Source organism: Vespula pensylvanica, chromosome 8, assembly GCF_014466175.1.
Source record: "Vespula pensylvanica isolate Volc-1 chromosome 8, ASM1446617v1, whole genome shotgun sequence".
NCBI classification, from domain to species: Eukaryota; Metazoa; Arthropoda; class Insecta; order Hymenoptera; family Vespidae; genus Vespula; species Vespula pensylvanica.
In genome coordinates, this window is record NC_057692.1 from 793,006 (window position 1) to 804,494 (window position 11,489).

An 11,489-nucleotide genomic window follows, 5' to 3' on the forward strand; every position below is an offset into this window, starting at 1 on the left:
AATAAAATATATTACTCCTCCAAACTTTTTTAGAGAAAAGATTTACATCGAAAGAAAAAAAAAAAGAAAAAAAAAAAAAATGATTACTATTAAACGGAATAAAGTAAATCATCGTACTGTGCATCAACAAAAAAAAAAATGTCGATAAAGCTTTGCAGGCGATACGCTTTGTTTACTACACGGTCGTCGTTACGTAAGACGCAAGCTTTGTTGACGTAATCTTTCGACGTTTGCATCTTTCAATATATTTCATCTTCCACTTGCAAACGTAGGTAGAAAGAAAAGCGCAAAGAAAGATACGTTTACTACGCGAGAACGTACGTGGCAAAGAAACGATGTCGAAGGAGTGCGACGCAAAACCCGGCCGAAAGGTTGTTACAGGAATGGCAGCCTGACTTGGCTGGCTGCTCATACATATACCTACTCTACTACTATACTTTAAACTCTAGCTACTTCTAGTCCGCTCCACTAATTCCGCTCGAACTCCCCGCCGCGTCATCATTTCCGCAAGAGTCGCGCACTTCTCTCTCATTAAAATCGTCGTCGTCATAGTCGTCGTTGTCATAGTCGTCGTAGTCGTTATAATCATTGCCGAGATTTCAATATTCCCTTTTAACGTAATCAGACAATTTTTTAAAAGTCACGCGTCCCTATTTCACGAACGATCGTCAAATATACGGAGATCTTAATCCTTCTGTAGCACTAGTTTCTTACGTCGTTGAATATTTCATTAATTTTATGCGTCCAATTCGTCCGAGTTTTCTTTTTATTTTTTGGAAAGTTCTCTCGTAAGAACGTTATAGCGTTAAGACACGTTATGTACGGTAACGATAGGTATCTTTAAAATAATATCGAGCGACTCCAACGAGTTCTTGAAAAATTTGTTTATTAGAAACATTTGGAACGTGATACCGTTACAAACAAATTCCTTCGGTCGCATAGCCAAAATATTCGTCGACGCCATGCTTCTATCTATGTTTTTGAGTTATCGAAGAAAGGAAGATTTTGGCTTTGTTAAAATGCGAAATATAAAATGAAAATTAGCGTATACATGTATCACGTTTAATCTTCGTTAAAATCTCTCTCTCTCTCTCTCTTTCTTTCTCTTTCTCTTCCTCTGCTCGCCCTACTCGCCATCTTGGCATAATTATCTAGCATTTTGTGGAAATCGGGATCGAGCGTGCATGTAAATGGCAAGCAAGAAGAGAAATACTACTACTGGTTGGGGAATATTCTAAGACTCAAGAAAATACCGTAATCATGCAAATCTCTTTCTTTTTTTCTTTTATTTCCTTTCATACACGTGGGTACGATTCTTTCTTTCGCCAGTTGATTGCTACGGTCGATTTTAGTTAGAGGTCAGACCAACGAGAGAAAGAAAGAGAGAGAGAGAGAGAGAGAGAGAGAAAGAGAAAGAGCGAGAGAACAAGAGATAGATAAAAAGAAAAAAGAAAAAAAAAAGGACAAAAAGAGGGAAAGAATTTCATTTGTTTCGAGTTTTTACAAACTTACCCGTAAAGCGAGTTATTACGGAAGTGACGATCTGTAGGTGTGTCTGATGGAGCAGCATCGGGATCGTCTGTGAGAAAGAGAAATCAAAACTATCAGTAACACATACATGTCTGTGAGACAAAACGTGATATAGTAGATTATCATGATTGTGTGTATGTGCGTGTGTGTATAATCTTGATTCTTAAACTATTGAGTTCCTTTGACAACCCGGAGAATGCAAAATAAATGATGTTGACCTGCATTTAAAAAATTATTCAAGATCTGATGCACCTCGGTAAATAAGAAGAATGAAGTTAGAAAACACGAGGCAACGAAAACAACAACAACAACAACAACAACAACAATAACAACAACAACGTCATCGTTGTTCGTCGTCGACGTTCTCGTCGTCGTCGTCGTCTCGAAAAAGCCTATTACTCTGGACTTCAACGAGTCTTGTGTACACTACTAAGCTTCAGCTTCTTTTCTTTTTTCTTTTTTTTTTCTCAATGACGAAGGAGGAGACGAAATAAAAGAGGAAGTAAGAGAAGAGTCTAGGAAAACGGGAGAGAGAGAGGATGATCTCGTTGCATGAATAGGCACCTGTTTTCGCAGACAGGTGACGCTTACATACGTACATATATACATACATAGATGCGTGCGTGGATGCATGCATTCTTGCATGTGTCTGTATATATATATATATATATATATATATATATATATATATATACATATGTATGTACATCTTTCTCTTCTCGAGCAAACGCGTGAGAAACCGAGAGAGGTCGATGACACCTGGTAAACGTTCTCTCTTTCTCTCTCTCTTTCTCTATCTATCTATCTATCTCTCTTTTACTGATTGTAAGAATGAAAAATGCCGAGGGACGAGAGATCGAATCGATCTCAGCCGAGCCAGGAGCAACGTCAAAAAATCAGGTTGAGTTCGCGAAAAAAGGAGTACCTGTAAAAGAATGACAAGAAAAAGAAAGACAGAAAAAAAGTAAGAAAGAAAGAAAGAAAGATAGAAAAAGAAAAATGGAAAAGACAAAGAGACTCTTTTCCCTTTCTTCTTCATCTTTCTTCTTTCTTTTTTTTTTTCCTCGTTGGATACAAGCCATGAAAATAATGAGTTGTTTCTCCAGGGGTGCATCAATTCGTAAGGGGACTTTCTGGAGTTTGTAAGTACCCACGATAAACGGTATCGTCGTATTATCGAGTTCATGGCATGAGTCAGCTTTAAGTTGAACCGCCGAACGTTAGCCGGCCGGCCGGTCGATCGGTCGGTTGGGTCGATCGCCCGGAAGAAAAGCAGATGCTCGTGCCGCAAAGCGATCCGGTTTTTCTCGATAAGTTATTTAATATGCTTAGAAACGAATGGTAGAATGTATCGTGCTATCTCATTCGAAGATATGGTATAAGAGAGAGAGAGAGAGAGACAAAGACAGAGACAGAGAATTGCAAAAGGAAAAAATTTATAATATACGTTAACACGTTTTGACTTTGATCCTCTACGTCGTACGATATATTATATCGTGACGTGTTGTGCCCTCTGCGTGGGACGATAATTTCGTTGCTAAGAAAACGAACAGAAAGCCGCCCTCGGCCGCCCTCGCTCTCGATTCCAGGACGATAAAGCGTAGGACGAATTACGAGCGCGCTACGCTAGCCTGGTTTCTCTCTGAAGCCGACTCTCCGTTCACTGGCGTTGCGATTACGGTGCAATGATGCAATGCTCTCGAGTGTACCGGGGCCACTAAATTGATAAATTTGCATGCCTCGCCGTCTCCTCTTGCAGCGTGTGCTCGAGAGAAAAAGAGAGAGAGAGAGAGAGAGAGAGAGAGAGAGAGAGACAGACAGAGATATCGCGAAGGCTGTTAGGAAGAAATGAAATTTTATGGCGTCTTCGAGGTCGAATCAATTTTTCTTTTTTTATTATTTCTCTCTCTCTCTCTCTCTCTCTCTCTCTTCGTCCGATGCACATCTCTCTAATAAATTTATTAGATCTCTCTAATAAAATTTATAATAGAATATATATTTCAAGCTATACGAAATAATGTCTATTATAATACGGAAAATAAATGAATGAAGAAAATAAGAAAAAATAAAAATAAAAATAAAAGAGGGGGAGAGAGAGATGAAAAAATTATAAATTAGGTTATAAATCGAGGAGAATGACGAGGGTACGAGCATGAGTCATCATCGCTTGCCACGAACATTCGCTTCCGTCCCGCTCGTTGTTGCAGGTAGTTTATTACGATGACGATTCATCGCTTTATAATATCTCGTCGATCTCTCTCGTTGATCGACGCAGTTACGTACAAACGCAGTTATGTATTTACGGACAACACGTGACAACTTAGAAATGGACACGCGTCGCTGATGCTTTCCTATTGTCGTTGTATATAGTTTTTCCTTGTTTTTCCCCTTTGCGAGGACACGCTAACCGAGATTATTTCTCGATTACTTCAGATTTTTATCGTACGGATTTTAGACCTCGTTTTGTACGGCGCTTGATTCAACGATGAAACAACAACGAGCGTAGGTTGACCGACTTGACGGATTTTCACGTTCTTGCACCCTGTCAAGAAAGATAGAAAGAAAGAGAGAGAGAGAGAGAGAGAGAGAAAACTTACAATGATAACTTTTATTAAGCACGACGTTGTTCTCCGATCACTGTCCGTCGCCGACTATACGACATTGACTCTATTATCTCTTTACGATTGTCTCTCCAGATGATAATAACAATGACGTCCTTTACGCGCTGACAGCTCCTTAAATAAAGTCTCTTTTCGTATATATATTTATCTTCTCGGTACACGTATATGTGTAAAGAGAGAGAGAGAGAGAAAGAGAGAGAGAGGGAGAGAGAGAGAGAGACGTATGATATATTCGAGTCATACTAAACTAGCGTGGAAATTGAATAAACGAGAAAATTAAAGTCCATTAATCAATGTAATTTCTTCGAAGATCCCACGGTTAAAGAGACACGAGAAATCTCCATGCATTCCATCTTCTTCTCATTTCTCTTTTTCTCCTCTATCTCTTTCTCTCTGTCTCTATCTCTTTCGTTTCTCTTCTCCTTTCCGGCTACGAGTAATGTAACGTTACTTTGAACGAGATTTCCGGCAGCGTGACTTCCTGTGCCTAACCGTTTGGTACGAGTTCGCGATCTTACTCTTTCGTGACTCGGACGACTAAGAAAAAGAAGAAGAAGAAGAAAAAGACAATGTAGATATTATTGCGGAAGAGAGAAATTTCCAAACGTTATTTTCTCTGGCATAAAAAAATCAAGAGACCCTACTCGAAAGACTCGAGCGAGTCTAGAGCCGAGGAAAAACGAGCACGATGGCAAAAATATGAGAAAAGATAGAGAGGGGAGAGAGAGAGAGAGAGAGAGAGAGAGAGAGAGAGAAAATAACGTAGGAAGCATGATTCTTTCAGGTGACCCGAAGATGGTCGCGCGACTCGACACGGAAGTGTATTCCTCGAGAAGAGTCTTCTTAACCTCTTTTTCGGTCTTTCGAGTGTCTGAACGATTAGTCACTCTTTAAAGAAAAGAAAAGAAAAAAAAAAGAAACGACACAATTAAACGTTCTCAAGGAGAACAACTTTACGGTAAAAGCGAAGGATAGAACGGCTTTTTATGGTAACGCTATTGCGAGTTTTGAGATCGGAAGGATGTTACTGGAAAGAATCTCTATACCGTTTGTTTCCTCTCTCTCTCTCTCTCTCTCTCTCTCTCTCTCTCTCTCTCTCTCTCTCTCTCTCTCTCTCTCTCTCTCTCTCTCTCTCTCTCTCTCTCTCAGGTAATCTTAAATAAAACACGTTGATTTATATTGTCTAAGCAATTGTGGTAACGATAAAACTTAATTACGAGGCCGTCGAGATGAACGTCGCGTATGTGTGCCACTCTGGACCATTTATCTTTTCCTTCGTACGAACGATCGGATAAACACGCCGATTTACGTGACATTTTCATCGCGTTAATATTCTGGATTTCTCTGTCGACAACATATTTATCCTCTTTGCAAATGATTCCAAGTTTAAAGCGAAATCTCAAGTGCTTACGCCTCTGACACGATCCCACGATACAGCCTGTCTGTCTGCCTGTCGTCTGACCGCACGACGAAACTCTGGAACGAATGACCGAAACATTTCTTCTGAGATATCTTCTCGCCCTCAAACACCACTTCCGGCACGATGATGACCACGACGAATTTTGGTTACGACGAAATGCTTTAAAGGGACTTTGACCTCCTTCAAATTCTTCTTAATCATCCGCTAATCCGAAATACTCTTATTCTATCCTAGCCTTGAACTTTAACACCATTCGACATTACGAAAGAGACAAGTTTCGTATTCGTCCACGGTTTCTATTCTTTTTCCCGGTAAATTGAAATCGATTTAATATATATCATGTCATGAATATAATATATATACATAGATATATCGTTAATAAGATTATTTATATCTTATATATCTTATACGTGTCGTTAATAAAATAAATAAAATATATATCGTTAATAAAATTATTTATATCTTATACATCTTCTAGCTATTGTTAATAAAATAAATAAAATGTTTTCTCAACGATTAAACACAATGGTAGTTTATCTTCCGGCTTTCGAACAACAATTCTGTTGTTCTCTTTTATTTCATTTTCTTTCCTCTTATTCTCTCTCGACAGACAGTATCCTCGAGAGATTTCAAAGGACCGTCCAGTCATCGAAGCTAGCCAGCTAGCTAGCTAGCTAGCTAGCTTTACCAGCCAGCTAGCTAGCAAGCTAGATACCGTGGAGTGCGTGGGTGTTCGTTTTACGCTTCGATCGTTTCGAGCGCGTTTTACGACAATAACGCGTAGTCGGACGAGAGCGCTACAACGGCCTTAGCGTCCCGCGGCGCTCTCGAGAGAGTAAACACGATGTTAAAACCCTTAACGGTTTCACGTCGGGTGTCGCACGGCCCACTCTAAGATTCCTTCGAACCGATCGATTCGTGTAATTCATTCAAGAAAGAAATAGATAGAAGAAAAAGAGAAAGATAATCTCACGAACCCAAAAGAAAAGCAGCCCCTTTAATCTTACGATTATTTTAATAATTTCGATCTCGAGCAAAACTATGCAGTTTGATCGATTATTTATTTAACCGATGCAATCGATGCAATTTTCGATATTTGCAAAATAAAAAAAAAAATGTTTGGAAATGCGTTGACCGTTGATTGTAACAAACGTGTTTCTAACGGAAACGATCTCTGCACGGAAAGATTGTATATATGTGTATGTGTGTGTTTGAGATAGAACAGGATAGAACGTTCCGGTTTCTCTCTACATCCTGTAGAGAGAAAGAGAGAGAGAGAGAGAGAAAGAGAGAGGCCACCAAAGAGGATTAATAATTACGCTGTAATAATCCCGCTTAAGTGGCTGGTCCATGGCGGAGCATGCAGGAAGCACGTCTTCTTCTCTGAACGGAGGAGGATATACCGCATATAACGATAGCTTTCGAACGACGTTTCATCGTTTCCCCGTCACCGGCATTAACGTAACTGTAGTAATCGCGAACCGTAACGCGAATGCCTACTTACATCGCTTCGTTTTCCTTTCCCCCGTTCGATTAGGAGCGTTCCGTTAGTTTCTAAAAATATCGAACTAATGATTCATCAAAACTGTTTAAATTTTTGACAAGGGTGTTGGAGTTTTTTCTCTCTCTCTCTCTCTCTTTTTTTTTTTTAATATAGAGAAAAAAATATATATATATAAAAGAAGAGAAGAAAGATACTCATTTATCGTAGAGAATTTTTTTCAGTTTCTAAAAATATCGAACTAATGATTGATCAGAACTGTTTGAACAAGGGCGCTTGAGTTTTTTTTCTCTCTCTCTCTCTCACTCTTTTTTTTTTTTAATATAGCAAAAAAGTATATATATATATATATATATATATATATATATATATATATATAAAAGAAGAGAAGAGAGATATTCATTTATCGTAGAGAATTTTCCTGATTTCTTTTTTTTTTTTTTTTCATCAGTAATATCGTAAAAGAAAATGTCAAGCAGGACGATCATAGTTTTAAATCGCTTCGAAAAACAAGGATCGTCAGAATCCTTCCATTCATGCGATTTCTTCAAAGTGTATCACTATTCAAAGGATTCTGTTATCCGTTGTTTCTTCTTTTTTACATTCATATATAATACTTCGTTCGTTGCACATGCGACAATAGAGAGAAAAAAAGAAAGAGAAAGAAGAAAGAAAGAGAAAAGTTGAAAGAGAAGGATTTGCAAGAGCGTGTCGGCGTGCAAAGTAAATACTTATGAGCCTCTCTTTCTTTTTCACCCCCGGGGATCACTAAGAAGCCGCTATACTGCGCTTAGGAGTATAGTACGCGTGCACTTATGCGCGCGTGCAACAAAGTAAGTAAGTAAGTAAGTAAATACGTACGTATACACATAGATACACACACACATATATATGCAAACGTACATCATACATACATACATACAAACACAGGCGTAAGAAACGAGTCCTCGGATAATTAGATACCCGATACCTCCACCGTCCTCCGCGGTCAGTTTTGCGGATCTTTCTCTGTGTATATAGCTCTTACCCTAAGGAACTCGACTGCCTTCGTTTGCGTTCTACCTACGCGAAAAAGAGAGACGGAGACAGGGACGGAGACAGAGAGAGAGAGAGAGAGAGAGAGAGAGAGAGAAAGAGGGGAGGATACTGAGAAAGATAGATAGAGAGAGAGAGAGAGAGAGACATCGACGCGATTCGAGTGTCTTCGAGCGTAGGTTTAACGGTGAGGCGGTAAAACGTAACATTAGACGCGCCTCGTTACTAATAATACTTATCCACTGCGACCGGATTAAGTGCACCCGGGTCAGCGATCTTTAGACTGATAGATATTTTGTTTCTACGGGAACAACGAAATACGTGGCAAGTTATTAAGTGAATATACGTGTCTCAATATGTTACAAACGCGATCGTGTTAATCCGAATTATATTTTCGTTAGGATCGATAATCGAATTATATCGTAAGATACGTAAGTAGTTACATACTTATTTGCGTAGATATGTCTACTACGCGCTAAGCTTCGAGTCGTCTTCTATTTCTGTTAAGAAACGATTCGTACAGAATCGTCGAGTAGAATATATATCGGTTATTTCAGTTTGACTCGCAATTCTAATCGCTTGATAATTTGTTGTCTCGTCACGAAATAACTGGCCGATCGCCATAACGTAAAAAGATAATGTTAATGATTAGGTAGTCCGACGAACGGGTCGCGCTCGTCGTACGGTTCTTCTCGTACGATCTTAGCATTAGAAGTTTCTCTCTGTTATGTTCGTTTATGTGATTATCATTTCTTTCGAATGGAGGAACTAAGTTTTACAAATCGATATTTACGCATAACGTTAATCTCCTTTTGTAGGTAGACACGAGACAGACGAGACGTGAAAAGGAGAATCCTTTTCGTTCGAAAGAATTGCCTCAGTTATTTTTTTCCCTCTCTCTCTGTCTCTTTTTTTTTCTTTCTTTTACTCTCTTTTTTTTTTTGCCGTAGGAAAACCTTTGAACACACGCTCTTGTCCTGGAACGCTCACGTAAACGATTCTCGCACGACCCTCGGTTACGTGTCGGCGACCCTTTTCCCTTCTTGCCTTGGCGTCGGACAACGACAGGGAAAAACAGTTCGCTAATGCACAAAGGGGTAGGTTCGTTAAAAGGGCCACCTCGCGACATTTGCATTTAAATCCTATACTCGATTCTCGATTTGGCGAATTTTCCATTTTGCGGACGAATAATCTAATCGAATCGAATCTTTCGTTGAACTTGGAACGATCGATTTATTATCACGTAAGATACACATACAGATATTACCAATATTTTATATACAAATAAATATTAACACCATGTGCTTATTTAATCGTTCCGACGTTACTTATCGACTGACTAACCAGATACCGTAATATTGTTTAATCGTTACACAAAATATTGAATAAAAACATTATCGTTTATTATTTACCGATATAGAATACTTGAAATTCCGACGTTACTCGTTACGTAACTACATATAATAATACCATAGATGTATCATTCTTTTTTGATAGATATAACGGGTATATATCTGTATGTAAATAAATGTTAATTGGAAAAATTGAAGGAGCTACATCGAGATAGGGTAAAATAGATAGCGGGTACACCCTCTCTCTAGCCGTACGGATGAACCTGTACGGATTCTGGCAGCTGGTTGGGTGCCAGGAAACGTCTATGCGCCGCGACGTTGTCTGCTGGCATTATGACCCGGAAGATATGCGAGTGAGCACAGAAGCGTCCCCTATCACACCTTCTCTTTCACCCAGACATAGAGTAATATACACACGCATACACCTACATCCACTTTGCTACTTTGTAGAGAGACGCGTGAAAAGCGATTCTCATCGAGCGTCCACCTTCCTGTCTCTATGGCGATGTTCATAGGTCTATGGGAGAGATGAAGTCGGCAAGTCGCCTTTGGGGCTGATCTTCCTAAGATTAAACGATATTATCGTGAACCGACAATTATGGCAAACTACAATTTTTTCCTCTTTATCCTTTACGATATACATACGTGCGTACGTTTGAAAAATATGAAAGGGAAAGATTTACGTAAACTGATTACGTAAAATTGATTTTATAAATGGTCTTAAACAACGAGAATTATTATTACTATTATCAGCGTCGTCCATAACGAGCAACGAACGAACACGATCTTACGTACCTACGTAAAAAAGAGAGAGAGAGAGAGATTAATAAATTCTTTGAAAACCCACGACGTATAAATTATCTCACGGTGTTACGATCATCCTCGGTTTCCGCCTCGAAAGATTTACGACGTGTTAAGCGACGTCATTACGTTAGCAAGTAATGAAATCAACGAAGAGGGTCTTCTTTTGCTCTCTTATTCTAATCGTTCCAACGTTCGTTCGTCGTTCGTTCGTTCGTTGCCTTCCTTCTTACACTCTTTCTCCCTCTACTTTCAGTTATTCACCAAGGCATCTCGTGGAATCTATAAATTCTCTCGAGGCTTATATTTTACTCTTTGCTTTGTATTAGTGGTGGTGCTGCGCGAGAAACACGTGCCTCCTGTTCTTTTTGTCGGTAATAATTAGTAAGGCACGCATAACGAATGGTCGGAATTTTTCCTTATTTTTCTCTTCTCTTTGCATACGTTCCTTTCGTGTATATACATTTCTTTTTGCCTTCCTTTATTTCTTTTTCTTTTTTTATACGAATACGTCGAGCGAGAGGGAACGTAAGAATAACGAGTCATAAACGAGCTTTACTTACACGTAAACGTTACATACGTACGTATATATTCATTGTACATATTCGTATGCATATCCGTAACGACTCGTTAATCTCGCACGCGACGTAGTGTTGTCGCCTCTAAGCTTGACCTTGAGACACTACTACTCGCAATCGGTCACGAGAGACTCCTTTTTCCCACGTTCTATGTTAACCGCTACTACCGCGTTTCGCTTCGTCGAGTACAATTGCTCTCTTTCTCTTTGTGTGCCACCCACCCTTCCTCCCACCCTCCCATTCATCCTTCCCTTCATTTTTTCTTTCTTTCTTTCTTTCACCGTACCGTTTTTTCTTTCATTTGTTTGTATCATTTATTCAATTTGGATTTTTTCTTTTTTATCATTCTTATAATTATTACCTTCATGGGTTCTCATCTACGATTTCTCCCATTTCACGATCTTCCGACTCGAATATCTACTCTTCCGCATTTACGATTTTAATATCGTCTCGTTAAGGTGTTCGTTATCGATACTCGTTAGCGTCATCGATGATTAACGTTTCACGATCGCTATCTCGTGCAGATAGATCATCGTCGGAGATAGGTCATTTCGTTCGATGCTTCTCTATAGACGGCTCTAACTGTTACACAACAGCATATATATCTATATATGCATATGTATGTGTATATATAAATATATAAATATATAT

General features: G+C 39.1%; 1 protein-coding gene across 1 annotated transcript in view; it reads right to left on the reverse strand.

The window, feature by feature from the left end:
* LOC122631317 overlaps positions 1–11,489 on the reverse strand; it is a 53,457-nt gene that overhangs the window by 31,477 nt on the left and 10,491 nt on the right. The window contains exon 2 of the mRNA XM_043816894.1: positions 1,513–1,579. The gene's annotated coding sequence lies outside the window, so the exon portion shown is untranslated. The remainder of the gene's footprint in view (positions 1–1,512; positions 1,580–11,489) is intronic.